The following is a 16,737-nucleotide window of genomic DNA, read 5'->3' as shown; positions in this document are numbered from 1 at the left end:
TGTAAAAGCAGGGAGTTCTCTAAACTACTAAGCCAACTCCCAGCCTCTGAGAAATCCACCTTTTAAAGTCTTTTCTCCTAACCTCTCTAGTTAGCAATTCCACTCAAAAAGGCATATTTACAAAAGAGATATTTTAAACTTTTTGTTGATATGTAATATATATTCAAAAAAGGTGTGTGTCTGAAGTATGACTCAGTGCATTTTGACTGGACCCAAGAAACTAACAAGAAGCAGACAATATGAACATTCCAGAAGCTTTTCTTTACAGTCAGTCAATATATCCCCAAAGGAAATTATTTAAAAATTAAATGGAGAGAATTACAGTCATTGGAGGGTGTATTTGAGAGGAAGAGGGTGTTTAAATTCTAATATGTCCATTTGGAACTCAGTAAATGTGCTACTGGGCTTGTTCGTTGGTTAGGATTGGATTCAGATGCACAGAACTGAACACCTGAGACAACAATGGTATAAATAGGTAGCCTGTTTATCTTTCACGTGAAGATCACGCTTAGTGCTGGTTTGTAGTGTCATAGTTATCCTAGATCCAATTTTCATTTATGCTACAGTTCAGCCACTTAGTGCACGTGGGTGACTGCCCCTTGTCTCCCAATACCAGAGAGAAAGCAAAACAAACAAATCCAGAGTGGGGAAGCCTTGCAGCTCCCAGATGCTTTAAATTCAGTTCTAAGGAATCTGCCCTCAAGCCCTTCAAAACCCTGTTTGTTCATGTCTAGTCATCAGGGCTATGGTTTCTAAGGGAAGCTGGTCTCTCAGCTGCTATACTGATGCCCCAATAATATGGGGATTCCTTTTTATTCAGGGGGGAGGTCAGCTCTGGCTGGCCTGGAACTCATTCTGTAGCTCAGGCTGGCTTTGAACTTTTGGTAATTCTCCTGCCTCAGAGTGCTGAGATTACAGGCACTGTGAGGCATTGTGCTGAGCTAGGGATTCTAAAAATTAGAAAGATACTGTTTGTGGAAACAGTGTCTACAGCAATCACATTGGTTTTCATTGTCATTTCTCACTCTATATTACACTGCCTAAGGAAAATTTTTTTCCTAAGAAAGGAAATTCAGGAGCTATGTTTGAGAAAATGAGAGAGAAAAGTTAAAAAAAAAATCCTAAAATCATTTGCTATACCAAATGACCTTCTAGCCAGATTCATTTATTTCTGTAGAGCCTGGATCCAGACAGCAAAATTCTCTAAACCTAAGAGCGTCACAGATGTATTTCCTGTGTATTTAACTGTAGAGGAGTCAAGGTTAGAAAAGTTCCCCTAGAAAGACTATGTGAGTGAGTGTGTGTATGTGAATGAGTGTGTATATATGTGTGAGTATATGTGTGTATACATGTATGTGAATGAGTGTGTGTGCATGTATGTGAATGAGAGTGTGTGTGCATGTATGTGAATGAGTGTGTGTACATGTATGTGAATGAGTGTGTGTGTACATTATGTGAATGAGTGTGTGTGTGCATGTATGTGAATGAGTGTGTGTGTGCATGTATGTGAATGAGTGTGTGTGTGCATGTATGTGAATGAGTGTGTGTACATGTATGTGAATGAGTGTGTGTGTACATTATGTGAATGTGTGTGTGCATGTATGTGAATGAGTGTGTGTGTGCATGTATGTGAATGAGTGTGTGTGTGCATGTATGTGAATGAGTGTGTATGTGTGTACATGTATGTGAATAAGTGTGTGTGCATGTATGTGAATGAGTGTGTGTGCATGTATGTGAATGAGTGTGTATGTGTGTACATGTATGTGAATGAGTGTGTATGTGTGTACATGTATGTGAATGAGTGTGTGTACATGTATGTGAGTGAGTGTGTGTACATGTATGTGAATGAGTGTGTGTATATGTATGTGAATGAGTGTGTGTACATGTATGTGAATGAGTGTGTGTATATGTATGTGAATGAGTGTGTGTACATGTATGTGAATGAGTGTGTGTACATGTATGTGAATGAGTGTGTGCATGCATGTATGTGAATGAGTGTGTGTGCATGCATGTATGTGAATGAGTGTGTGGGAGTGTGTGTATGCTGTTTGTTAGGCATTGGTTGACTAGAAACATTCACAGTATTTAGTCCTCACAGGCATAGTTTCTTTCAAGTTTTGTATTTCTGAGGTCAGCAAAAAGGTAAATATAAGTTATAGTAAAGCCCAGCTTATCATTACATGGATTTCTATCTTGAACAAGTTAAGTCTTGCATCCCCCAAGAAAGACGACTCACATAAAAAGCCAGTGCGCCGTGATTACAAGGCAGGTGCCACTATCGTCTCCCGTCTCCACCGTATTATTAATGTTGGGCTCTGTTCCAAGATGAGCCCTCTAGGGCGGGATGAGATGCAGAAGCAGCTGAACTCTGAGGCCTTTGTACCTGTCATTTTGAACAGGTGAAGTCTGGTTAGTGTGAGCCTCCAGGGCAGCCTCTGTCAGTAGAGTTAAGGATGTAAACACCAGGAAGAGCAGGAGGTGGAGGAGCCCCCAGCAGCTGCCAAAAGAGTGGGTAGGAGCATTGTCTGGGCTTAATTAGGAGACCGAGTAGGGAGCAGGGCTGGCAGACAGGAACTATGGAGGGAAAGCAAAGAAAGAGGGACCAAGGGAGGTTCCCAAATTAGGCAAGGGAGTTGAAATAAACACCTAGAGAGCCCCGGGCTCCAGGGAACTGCTGCAGAGTGAGGGCCAGGTGTTTGATTCTTGGACTGTCCTGGAGCACCTGCTATAGAAAGGCATTCTGCTTAGTGCCAGGGGAATACAGTCTTCACCAGATGTGGGCCCTACTCCAGAATACTGATGTTCTTTAGCCTCTTCTGAGGACCATGGATGAAAGTTCAGGGTGGCCAATGATGTATATAAAATAAAAAAAAAGGAGGGGGGAACGAAAACTAGAAATCCAGGGGGACAGCAGTAAACCTGCAGGATGGTGATGTGAGGTGAAGTGGGGGAGGGGACTGAGGAAAGTTTGACAATCAAGTGTCCTGTGGTTAGGGTTTGAAGGCCAAGTGAGAGGGAGAGAGGCGTTAAGGTAAAAAGAATGGTGGTTTTGGCAATGGGGTGCTCTTGAGACCCACAAATGATAGCAGGTGATACAGTTCCATTGTTCTGAAAAACCAGGATGGCATTCAGGTCCTTGTATCCCAGACTCTGCCCTGGGTCAGAGCTTGCAAAGGAAAGACCAAGAGGCACCTGCTCTCTCCCTCGCTCGGGAGTTTTGAACTCTGCCCTGATTTTCCTGCCACACATGAACTCTGTCCCAGCTGCAGCCTCCAGCATAAGAATCTGTAGAAGCTCTCTCTGAGCTCCCAGCTGAGGAGTCAGGGGTTGGAGAAGCTACAGTGGGTGACTTAGAGCAGGTGAAAATGGAAGGGAGGGGGAGGCCATAGCTGTTTCTTAACAAACCTGGGACTTCCTAAGAGTTTCTTGGTTTGTACTTAAGGTATAATTTCCTTTAAGAGGCCATGGCTGGGGATGCCTAGGCGGTGGCGGCTGCAATGGCAAGGAAGGACAGGAGAGGACAGGCAATACAGATGAGAGAGAAAAGGCAGAGCCTTGCTCCAGAACCTCCTGCACTCCCACTTGCAAACATGCAGGAAGGCAAAGGGGCAAGGAAGAAAGGAAGAAAAGGCGGTCGGTGTGGTAACTCCTAGATTTCATCCATTACTTTACAAATACGAAGAAGTACTTGTGGTGCTGGGGGCTGAGCCTAGGGACTCACATGTGCTACCTAAGTTCCCTAGCCCTGTGCTGTACCCCACCCAACATAGAACATTTTGTTTTGTTTCTCGAGTCAGGGTTTCTCTGTGTAACCGCTGTGGCTGTCCTGGAACTTGTTCATGTAGACCAGGCTGGCCTCATACTCACAGAGATCCTCCTGCCTCTGCCTCCCAAGAGCTGAGATTAAAGGCATGTGCTGCCACTACTATCTGGTCCAACATATATCTTAAAATATTTTTTTTCTTCTAAGATGCATTGCCTGGCCTGGGCTCAAGTGATCTCCCCGCCACAGCCTCTACAGTCTCTAGGACTTCCAGGAAGGGCCACCATGCAGATTCATTGATACAGTCTTAATTTTTTTTACTTCCTTTACTATTTTCAGTTTTTCCTTTCCTTCCTTCAGTCTCTCCTCCACTTGGACAGCTAGATGTCCTGACAATCATTGCCTTGGGAGAAAATTAAAAAGACAAACTCAGGCCTTGATGCCAAAAAGATGGGAACATATTAGGAGAGAGTTCTTTCCCTCAATAGAGAAAAGGCATGTGGAGACAAAGCATCTGAAGGGAGGTGGCCAGTGCATGGACATGCCGGCTAACACAGGCACTTTACACATCTGGTTAAAGGGACCAGACCCTCACCAACCTCCTTTGGCAGCCATGACAGGCTGCAAAAAAGACCCAGCAAGATGTAGGCCTCTGACTCAGCACCTGTTGCTGAGTTTCTGACCTTCTGACCTTGCCAGACCTGCCCCAGTCACTAGGAAGCCAGATACCTTCATGTGTCAAGGAACCAATCAGCAGTTAGCTCGCAGGCTCTGGCTGTGCTTTAAGGTAACAGTTACATACAGAGTATAGCAACCGCCCTGGGAGGGCCTATAAACCATAGCAACCAGTTGACCAATCAACACAGGACAGGTCGTCCAAGCCCAAAAGTGCACCGATCTTGAGACTGTTGTGGACCCCAGACACTCCCCTTGCTCTGCCCCAATAAATTCCCTGCCCCACAGTCCCTGCGGGTCCTTCTCACCCTACAATCTGTCTCAGATGGATGGAGGAACTGAGTTAATGCAGTTAGCTCGTTAATTTATTAAAGACTCTTTGCTTTTGCATCAGATTGAGTCTCTTGGTGATTTGGAGGTTCAGAATTTGGGCATAACATGGTCATACTCTAGGGAAATGAGGGGGGTCACCAAGATGATTAGATAATTCAGAAGCAAATGACCTGAGCCTCAGCTGTAAGACAGCCTGGGGGAGGACAGGACTCCAGCCCAACCCTGCGCAGAGCAGCCAGGTGTGATGCTTGCCATGGTCAATTTCATGGAATCTAGACTAACTTGGGAGATCAACATCTGGGGCACACCTATGTGATAAGTATTGGATCCCCAGCTACTGGGTATCCTCTGCTGATGCAATAAGTCAAATCAAACTGAATTAATAAGACCAGATTTAATAAACAGAGCAAAGCAAAGTAGAGCACTCCCAGGTGACCCAGGAAGGCAGATCTATAGGCCAGGTCTTAAATACCCTGTGGGTGTGGTCTTAAGCATCTCAGGGGGGAGGAGCTGCTGGTGGTGGGCTTTCTCAGGGGTGGGGTCTGGAATGGGGCTGGGTGGAGCTTCCCAACAGAGTGGAGTATCTTGATTGCATCGATTCAAGTGGGAAACCAGGACCAGTGTGGATGGTGCCATTCCCTGGGATTCTGGGCTGTATAAAAAGAGAAGGGACCTAGGGAGCAGCATGTGTTCAGTTTTCTCTGCTTGCAGACTTAATGTTTCCAGTCACTCCAAGCTCCAGCTTCCATGACAGACTGTACCTTGAACTGTGAATAAAATATTCTCTCTCCCTCCAGTTGCTGTTAGAGTATTTCATCATAGCAATGGGAAAGAAACTAAGACACCATGTACCACCTCTCAGTGGTTGGGTGGAGGACAGCTGAGCACCCAAGAGTGGACAGAATGAGTGTCAACTAAGTAGTAATCTTAAGGGGACCACACAGGAGGGCAGGCATACAAGTTCCAGGCCAGACAGGGTAACATAGTGAGACCCTGTCTCTAAAAACAAAAACAACCCCCCCCCCAACTTATTTGTAACCTGGAGAAATAGTGAGAGATGTGTTTGCTTGTTTTTCGAGATGAGTCTCACATAGCCCAGGCTGGTCTTGAATTTAATATGCAGTGGAGGATGATCTTGAACATCTGATTGTCCCAACTGTACCTCTACTTCTGGGTTTTCAGGTTTGTGTCACCATAGTGAGCATGCTATGCCAGGAATTTAGACACATTTCTGTCTTTTTTCAATCTCAGAATCTATTGAATAACAATAAATTCACAAACTCTGTCAGTTGCATGGGCAGCAATTAGCCAAGTTGTCTTAACTTTCCTTGGTCACCAGCCAAGAAAAAAACAGGTTCGTGTGTGTGTGTGTATGTGTGTGTGTGTGTGTGTGTGTGTGTGTGTGTGTGTGTGTGTGTGTGTGTATTTGTGTCAGAGGTCAGTTTCAGTGTTGCCCCTCAGGGGCACCTTCTTTTGATTTTTTGACTTGGAACTCACTATACAGAATGGCTCAAGTCTTTTGAAATCTCAAAGCCCACCTCCAGTGGTATTCTTCCTCCCGCCATATGACACCTCCTAATCCTACCCAAACAACTCCACCAACTGGAAACCAAGTATTTAAACATCTGGGTCTAGGGGGATCATTCTCATTCAAACCACCACAGGGGAAAGATGGGTTTTCAAATGAAAAAGACAGTATATCTTAGTGATAGAAGATACCTTAGCATACATGAAGCACCAAGTTGGATCCCCAGCAATACACACACACACACACACACACACACACACACACACACACACCACAAAGTAGATGCAAAAGAAAAACCGTGAAGAATACATGTGATAGAGTTATGAGTACTTCTTCTCGCCTAGGGCAAGAAAAGTTTGTTGTACTCTTCTTTTTGAATATTTATTCATTACAGGAAACGTTAAATTCATTTCAAGCCCCCAAGGCATCGTGTTTTCAGAAAAACTAATGATCACTTCCTGATAACACCAACTGACTTGTGTATATTTGTTTTTAGTATCTTGGTGTTGGAGAGAAGGAAGTCATAAAGCTAAGCACGTGGTTTCAGTATTAGTCTTCAATTGTGCAGGTTCTCCTACTGTGAAACCCTTTCACTCTTCATTTATCTCTTGTGTGCTCTTGTGTAGTGTATCCCGTGGACCACCCAGAGATGGGGCAGCAGCTTCTGTAAAGAATGCCCCTCATTTGGCATGTTTGTTCAGTTGCAGAAGTTATATCATACCTGTTCAGGTACCTTTCTTTAGTCAAAGGATTCTTTTCCTTCCTTCCTCCTTCCCCCCTTTCTTTTCTTCTGTTTTCTCTTTGAAACAAGCTCTTACTATGGAGGCTTGGCCAGCTTGTAATTTGCTTTGTAGACCAGGCTGGCTTTGAACTCACAGAGATTCACCTGTCTGCCTCTCAAGTGCTGGGATTAAAGGTGTATACCACCATCCTCTGGCCTAGCCAAAGGATTATTCCATCTGCATACTAACCAGGCCTGACCCTGCTTAGCTTCTGAGATCAGACAAGATTGGTCCGCTTTCTGTGTGGTATGGCTGTGGACTAGCCAAACAACGGATGCCATGACATCAGTAAGAGAGCAACAAGATGAGCTGAGAATCTCTTGGGCCAACATAATGAGTGAATGATTGATTATGGATCCCTACATAGTTTAATATGAACACACACATTAGGGCTCCTTATGCAGGTAACAGAAACCAGCCTGAAGGAAATGAGAGCTACTCAGGGATTTTAAACTTATGATGAGGGGGTCTCGTGATGAAGGGGTCTCAAGGAAGGAGGCAGCCAGGTTCAGGAAGTGACATTGAACTGGGGGAAGCTGTAAAGGTATTGGTGGTCTTGCTTCTCTGGGCACAAGTTGATCTTTCTATCTATGTTAGGACACACACACACACACATTTATGTTATGGAGGATTTTTTGTGGTTAAGTTTGAAGGATCATCAGGGTCTCTGGACAAATGCTTTGCCAATGTCTCTTGCCTATAAGTACACAAACACATTCAAACTAATAATTTATCATTTTTTACATGCATTTATTTGTTCTGTGTATACTTGCATATGTATATACATGTAGGTGGGCATGTGCCATGGCACAAGTATAGAGGTCAGGGGACAACTTGTGGGAATCAGTTCTCTTTCTGCCTCTTAGGTTCCGGGATCAAACTCAGGTCGTCAGGCTTGGCAATGAGTGCTCTACTCACTGAGCTGTCTCCCTGGCCCCCAGTGACTAGAATTTTAAACGAAAATTGTCAAAAACAACTTGTATGAGTTTATTAGGCATCATATAGGAGACTGGCCATATTAGGAAGTGTATAGTCAATAGAGAGGCGTTTTTGAGAGTTCATCTTAATCATCTCTGGGAAAATCTTTTCTATTTTTCTAGGAAATTATAATTTCACACTGTATTTGTCAATAAAATGAAAAACTATATGCAATTAAAAAATGATTTCTTCCAACTCATAATCAATAATACCTAATGAATTCCTGATATGGCTTACTCCTATGAAAACAAATTAATTTTAATTTTCAGGGATAGACACACACACTAATAGGAGATGCTGAGAGAGGTTTTTTTTGGTAGAATTTTTTTTTAAGATTTTATTTATTTATTATGTATACAACATTCTGCTTCCATGTATATTTCCACATCAGAAGAGGGCACCAGATCTCATTACGGATGGCTGTGAGCCACCATGTGGTTGCTGGGAATTGAACTCAGGACCTCTGGAAGAGCAGTCAGTGCTCTGAACCTCTGAGCCATCTCTCAAGCCCCTTTGGTAGAATTTTTAAAGGAGATAAAGTCTATCTATGACTTTACCTAGGTAAAATGACACAGGATTCTGTTATGACACCCACTTACCCAAATGAACTCATGGCTACTTCCTGTTAACTCATTCTACTCAAGGGCATTTTGTAGTCACCACATACTTAAGGTATTTAAAATTGATCAAGTAATTCTGACTTTACTATAATGATTGAAAACGAAGGCAATGTCAGGTCAAAGAATTGGCCCTCTTCAGAGGTATCTAACCATTTTGATTTTGCTTTCTAATTCTTCATGAGTTTGGTTTGGGCATTTCCAAAACATTTAAATGCCAGCTGATGTATTTGCATAAAACAGACTTTAAAAAAATAAGTAGGGGTTGAGGCAACGGCTCAGTGTGTAAAGTGGTTGCTGAGCAACCTGAGTTCAGCTCCCCAGGACCTAGGTAAAAACCAGGTGTGGTGGTGTGCACCATAACTTCAGCTCTGGGGAAGTGGAAACTGGAGGCTTCCAGAGGCTCGCTGGCCAGCCAGCCTAGCAGAAACAGTGAGCTCCAGGTTGAGTGAGAGACCCTGTCTCAAAAGGTAAGGTGGAAAGCCATGGAGGAGGACAGCTGATGTTAAACTCCAGCACCCACAGGCTCGTGTATAGGCATGCATACCTGCACATATACACACACGGTGCACATACAAAGGCAACTAGAATTTGATTGATATATAAATTCAGTCCAGTAAAAATGCATTTGTGTGGAGTTTAGTGTATAACTCTTTTTTAGAAAAATAAAATGTTTTAAAATGTATTTATTATTTATACAGTGTCCTGTCTGCATGTATTCCTGTAGGTCAGAAGATGGCACCAGATCTCATTATAGATGGTTGTGAGCCATCATATGGTTGCTGGGAATTGAACTCAAGACCTTTGGAAGAGCGGGCAGTGCTTTTAACTGCTGAGCCACTTCTCCACCCCTAGTGTAGAATTCTTACTATCAGAGGAACTTGGGTGTATTTATTTACCTTAAAGTTGTGACAATTGGCTCAAAATCGTTGAGAAAATAAACTCACTTTAAAATTCTAATGTCCAGACAAAATACTCATGACAGCAATTTCCCCCACCCCATTGGTTACCAACTTACACACATGACATCAGACACAAAATGAAGGCATTCAGGTAAAGGTGTTCGTTGTGCAAGCCTGGCATCTTGGAATGAATCCCTGGAATAATGGTGTAAAGAGAGAACCAACTCCAAGTCATCCCTGACCTCCACATGAATGTTATGATATGTTACCCATTGTTTATACACACACAAACATACAATTATCATAATTTTTTTTTTGGTTTTTCAAGACAGGGTTTCTCTGTGTAACATCCCTGGCTGTCTTGAAACTCATTTTGTAGACCAGGCTGGCCTTGAACTCACAGAGATCCACCTGCTTCTGCCTCCCAAGTGCTGGGATTAAGGTGTACTCCACCACCACCCAGCTAATAAAAATTTTTTAATTTTTCTTTCTTTTTTTTCCCTGAGACAGGGTTTCTTTGTGTAGTATTGGCTGTCCTAGAACTAGCTTTGTAGACCAGGCTGGCCTCCAACTCGCTGAGATCTGCCGCCACCACCACCGGCATGAAGCTTTTATTTAAATAATTATTTGGTAAACATTTTATATAGATTTTTCCTTCCCCATCTGTAATGCAAAGTTGAAGGTACTCAGAGATGGTGTGACTACACCAGGCATGGTGGCACACACTGTTAGTCTCTTGTACTTGGGAGGCAGAGGCAGGTAGGTCTCTGTGAGGTGGAAGCCAGCCTGGTCTCCAGAACGAGTCGCACAAAGAGCCTTGCCCTGAAACAACAACAACAGCAAAAAGAACTGGGTGAATACTTGTTTCCATTGGGTGGAGCAGAAAAAATCTGGAACTGAAAACCGCATGCCACTGAGCAGGTTGTATTTAACATTTAGGTATGTGTAACATATCAATTAAAGAAAAAGAGGCCATGATTTTTTTCGAGGTAGCAAGGAGGGATACATAGGATTTAGAGGGAGGAAAAGAAAGGGGAAAATGATGTAATTATATTTTAACTTTAAATGGTTTAGAATAGTTTTAATCAAAACATATAGATTTATTTATCTTATTATTTGATGCGTATAACTGTTTTGCCTGAATGTAGGTGTGTACACCATATGCATGCCCTGTTGTAGAATATTTTATTTTTTATTTTGTTTTTTTTTCAAGACAGGTTTTCTCTATGTAGCTTTGGAGCCTGGAGCTAGCTCTTGTAGACCAGACTGGTCTCGAACTCACAGAGACCTGCCTGCCTCTGCCTCCAGAGTGCTGGGATTAAAGGGGTGAGCTGTAGACTATTATTTTAAGATGTGTTATACTTGTTAATGCTGTGGAACATTTGTTTAATGATGCCAAGATGTATTGTATTCTCTTGTGTTGCATTTGCTTAACTCTGTGAAGCTGTGTTACTTTGACTGTCTAAAACACCTGATTGGTCTAATAAAGAGCTGTATAGCCAGTAGCAAGGCAGGCGAAATGATAGGCAGGGCTGGCAGACAGAGAGATTAAGTATGTGGAGAAATCTGGAAAGAGGAGATTGAGGAGCAAAAAGAGGAGAGGAGGACTCCAGGGCCAGCCACCCAGCTACACAGCAAGCCATGGAGTAAGAAGTAAAGAAAGAAATACAGAAATAGAGTAAGGTAAAAGCCTAGAGGCAAAAGGTAGACATGATAATTTAAGCTAAGAAAAGCTGGCTAGAGCCGGGCATTGGTGGCGCACGCCTTTAATACCAGCACTAGGGAGGCAGAGGCAGGAGAATCTCTGTGAGTTTGAGGCCAGCCTGGTCTCCAGAGCAAGTTCCAGGACAGGCTCCAAAACAATACAAAGAAACCCTGTCTCGAAAAACCAAACCAAAAAAAAAAAAAAAAAAGCCTGGCATTTATAAGAAAGAATAAGCCTTTAAGCCTTTGTATATTTATTTGGAAGCTGGGTAATAGGACACCCCCCCCCCCCCCGCAAAAGAATTAAAGACCGAAAGAGCCAAAAATGTAAAAAATAAAAACCCAAAAAACAAAAATACAATGCCCTCTACTCAAAGAGTTCAGAAGAGGGCATCAGATTCCTTGGGACTGGAGTTCAGTTACAGCTCACTAGTTGTGAGCTACCATGTGGGTGCTGGGAATCAAACCTGGGTGCCCTACAAGAACAACAGGCGCTCTAACCTTTGATCCAACTCTCCCACTCTGGTTTTTTTTGTTTTTGTTTCTTGTTTTTTAAATTAAACCACTATCTTGTAGTAGGGAGTCTTATGAGACCCACCAGGTCTGACATCAATCTTCCTGGAGGCTCATGAATTGCTGAAACTACCTAGTCAGCTGATGGGCCAACAGAGCAGCATGGATGGTGATAGGAATTTTCCTGGGAGAACTTCTGAAAGGATGGCAAGCAAGATGCCCTTGGCCTCTGCATCCCCTGCACACTTCAGCCCAGGGAGCCCAGCATCAGCAGCAACATTGCTGGCCAGAGGGGAGGGCAGAATAGCACCTCCAAGTGCATCATAGTCTGGACCAGTTGAGGACACTGTCACCAGCCTATGTGGCCACCTGTTTCATTGGATGTTTACATCAGGGATTAGAGACCAGACCTAACAGACAAGTGTGTCCCACTTGCAAAACCAACCTCAACCCAGATAGGATCATCCTGATCCATGGCAGGGAAACTTTGAGCAGCAGAACCCTACAAAGAAGAGCCCCCTTGTCCTCAACGCCAGAGGCTAGAGCTGGAGAAGAGAGGTCACTTTCAAGGATTGGATTTAGACCTGGTGGCTTCCTGCTTGGATATTTGCCACAGAATTTAACATCAATGATGGATGACCTCTTCCAGCTATCTCTGGGATACCTCAGGGTATGGATAAACAGTTCCCACCAACCTCTTACTGCTCCTAGCCCCAGTGATTATGTTCTGGCCTTTTCATGCACAGCAGGGCTGATGCGTGGTGATAAGACACCCCCAATCCTGGCGTTTGGCCTCCTGGCTAATCCTAATCCATGTAGCCTGAGGTCAGAGACACATCAAGGAATCTTCCTTCTCTGAGAGAGCTTTGGAACTCAAGCACAGTTGGCCAGGACTCCCATGGGTGGCCACTGCTGCAAATACCCTTCTGGAGCCCCAGGCCACAGGAGCAGTGAGCCCCTGCCATGGCTGCCAGTGTGAAATCCTGTTCCAGCTTGCTCATGCTCAGCAGGTCCTGACTCTACCCAGGGAAGGAATGGGAAGAAAGAATCGGTTAGAGTTTCTTTTCCCTGAGTGTTCTGTTACAAAACAAAGGGATGAACCAACGGGTATTTATGGAAACTTACTTTCATCTCTTTAAATACTCCTTGGTAAGTGGCCTCCAAGGTCAATGGGAGCTTCTTATACAAAGGTTTCCTTCTAGATTCCAGGGCTGCTCTGTCTGGTGCTCTCCCCTCTCCTCAGCAGAACACAGGGACTTCTGTCCCCAGAAGAGCAGAAACCCAGCACACAAAAGGGAATGGTTTCGTGAGTTCACCATGGACTCAAAAGCTTCCTATTGGTCTGGGGCCAGGAGCAGCTCATGTGAACTCCTGCTTTCCTGCCTGGAATGCTCCCCACCTCCCCCACCTCCCCCGTGTAGTACCTCGCTTCCGAAGTCCTTCAAAGCCATGCGCACCTGCACCTGTCTTCTGGAAGACAAACTACCTAACCTGGAATCCAGCCTTTGGTGGAAATCAGGACTCTGGTGTAGGAGTCCCCAACAAGGAGCTCCTGCCCTTAAGCTACAGGAGCTCAGTCTCTTCTCCATCAGAGTCTACCCAGTGGAAACCGGAGGCTTTACCAGGTCAGGCCAGCTGCATGGAGAAGACCCTCATCCTTAGAAGCCAATGAAGAAGCAGGGAATTGGGGATTGGGGACACCCACTGACCCTGAGCAGGTGAGCCCCGAGACATGTAAAGCTGGGGAGCAGAGTGTTCTGCTGTGGTTTTTCACCTCTGGAATCCAGGATACCACCAAGAGTCTGATAGATGTGAGGCACTATTGAGGCCGAGGGTAGTGGGACGGCTGAGCCAGTAAAGGTGCTTATGCAAGCCCTGACCTGGATTTGATCCCTGGAACCCACGTAAAGATGGAAGGCGAGAACTGACTCTGTGAAGTTGTCCTCTGCCCCCCACATGCGTGTTGTGGCATGTGCAGGCCCTCACACACACATAATAATAAAAAAATAAAAATTAAAAAAAAGCATCCTTGGGAAACTCCTCAAGTGTATTCTTTTTATCACCTGGAAATCCCCTACCTCACATGGGCCCCTGGATGGCATCTGTTCTTGAGAAAATTGATAGGATCCCTAGGTGGAGTGGTCCCAACTATTAAGGGGAAAACTGCAGCCAAGGAACCCAAGGGAGATGAGTTCCCAGGAGAAACTTTGAAGACGTGCTGTGGGTAAATACACAAACACATTATGCAGATTCCAGGGCAATGGAGTGAGCTCTCAAAAGCCCTCTGAGGACCATACTGTGAGCAAGGGAAGGGTGGCTGTGTGCCCTTTGCTTGCGAGCTTTGCAGATTCTCACATACCTTCTGCCAGGACCTGGGCAGGAGAGTCATCTTGGGATCACTGGTTTAGCCCAACCTCACAGTTCAAACCTTCCACCAGCCCTCTGCAGGCTCACCCATCACCTCTCAGCCAAGGCAGTTGTCCTTTCTTCCGTGTTCTCTGCCTCCTTTCTGCTATCCTTGTAGACAAGGACCAAGTCCTGACCACTGCCAACAGCAGTGCACCTTGACCTGTCAGTAATGTCACTGCTGTGAAAGTGATTGGATCTAGAATCAAATACAAGGTTTAAAAGATCAGCAGGTAGTTTCTAGAGCTGAACTATAGTCCTCTATCAGGAGTCACAAGATTAACCAATGATTCTCAAATACGCATAGCAAGAATCTAGTAAAAGTATCATTCTCTTGCTCTTTGAAAACAGTTTAAGCCAGATGTAGTGCCTGTAATACTAGCAAGTCCAGCCTAGGCTGCAGAGTGATTTCCAACTCAGCGTGGGCTAAAAAAAGAGACTGTCTCAAAACAGCACTAACAAAAATTATAACAGTATATGCTGTATATCTAAGCATTGTATCATTTTTTTAGTTTGTGAAAATTTATTTATAAAATATTTTCTGCTACTTTTATTTTTCTTTTTTCGCTCAGACTCATGTTTTGGGCAGGGTCTGGTGGCTTGCTTACTCCAGCAATCTCAGCCCCTAGAGGGAGGGGATGGGCAGGAGGATCAGGAATTGAGGACAGCCCAGGTTACATAAGATCCAGCCTCAAAAAAAGAAAAAATAAGTTTCTAACAGTCACCTGTGTTGTTGCATATACCCGAAGTGGTTCTAGGACCTGCCTTTTCCATTGTGTTCACACTGTGTGTCTGCTACCATCTGTCTGGAGGATGCTGGCCTTTCCCTTTCAACCAATGTCCTTACCATGAAAAAGAAATAATAGTAATTAATACAGAGTGTTGGTGAGAGCACGAATATGCTATCTTAGGTTTTTTTTTTTAAAAAAAAAGAGGGTGTGTGTGTGTGTGTGTGTGTGTGTGTGTGTGTGTGTGTGCATGCGTTTGCATGCAGGTGCATGTATGTGTTGTATGCACATTGTATGCAGTGTGTCTACACTTACACTCAAGTGTACTGTTGTGTCATTTTCTTCCTCCTCGTTGACTTGCACCAGAGTCTTTTACTGAGCCTGGAGCTAGGCTGGCTCCCCCATCTCTGTCTGTCCTGGTGCTGGAGCTACAGACCCCAGTGCAGCCACATTCAGCTTCTTCTTATGTAGCTCTGTGGATTTGAACTCAGGTTTGCATAGCAAATGTTCTTCCCAGCTGAGTCATCTCCTCACTCTCCTTTCTGAGAGAAACAAGCAAATTCTGGTTGCTTACTGTTGGCTCTTAGGAGCTGTCCCAGCTTCCTTCTATGGGACTTTCAAATGTCTGTTTTTTAAAACACACTCAGAGTTTTTAATTTTATTTTTATTTATTATTGTTATTACTTGTTGTTTTGTTTTTCTAGACAGGGTTTCTCTGTGTAGCTTTGGAGCCTCTCTTGGAACTTATTCCCCAGACCAGGTTGGCCTCGTACTCACAGAGATCCAACCTCTTCCTCCCAAAAGCTGGGATTAAGGGTGTGAGGCTTTAATTTTTATAATACCTGGCTATTAATTTTATAATGTTTATATTTCTGGTGGTTTGAAAGAAAATGGACCCACAGGAAGTGGCACTATTAGGAGGTGAGATTTTGTTGGTGTAGGAGTGGCCTTGTTGGAGGAAGTGTGTCACTGTGGGGGTGGGCTTTGAGGTCTCCTATGCTCAAGCTACACCCAGTGTCACAGCTCACTTCCTGTTGCCTATGGATCAAGCTGTACATCTCTCAGCTCCTTCTTCAGCATCATGTATGTCTGCCTGCATGCCACCATGTCCTGCCATGAGGATAATGAACTAAACCTCTGAAACTGTGAGACACCTCCAATTAACCTTTATAAGACTTGCTGTGGTAATGGTGTCTCTTCACAGAAATAGAAATTCAACTAAGACAACATTCATACCTACATGTTCTATTTGGTACTTTCATGAATCCTTCTGGTCATTCTAAGGGTCTTTTACTTCTTAACTTCTTACTCTATTTTATTGAATATTAGGGTTTTAATCCTTTTTCCATATTTATTCGATAAATGTGTGTGTGTGTGTGTAGGTGGGTACATGATGCTCAGATGGAGGTCAGAAGACAACTTGTGAGAGTCAATTGTCTTTCTGCCACTTGGATTCCAGGGACTGAGCTCAGATTGTCAGGTATGGTGAACCCACTGAACCATCTCACCAACCCTCCATATTTGATTTTTAAAAATGGTTCGTAAAAGATTATTTAACTATCTGTACATGTAGCTAGGTGTGCTGGCATGTGCCTTAGTCCCAACACTCAGGAGGCAAAAACAACTGGATCTCTGAGTTCGAGCCCAGCCTGGTCTACTGAAAGAGTTCCAGAACAGCCAAAGCTACAGAAAAATCCTGTCTCAAAATGCAAAAATAAATAAATAAACTAATTAATTAATTAAAATAATAATAAAAAAGAAAAAGAAAAAAATCTGTATGTGACAGTTTCAAATTATTCAGTTTTGTG

Source organism: Cricetulus griseus, chromosome 7 (genome assembly GCF_003668045.3).
Source record: "Cricetulus griseus strain 17A/GY chromosome 7, alternate assembly CriGri-PICRH-1.0, whole genome shotgun sequence".
Classification (NCBI taxonomy): domain Eukaryota; kingdom Metazoa; phylum Chordata; class Mammalia; order Rodentia; family Cricetidae; genus Cricetulus; species Cricetulus griseus.
This window is presented reverse-complemented; position numbering follows the sequence as displayed.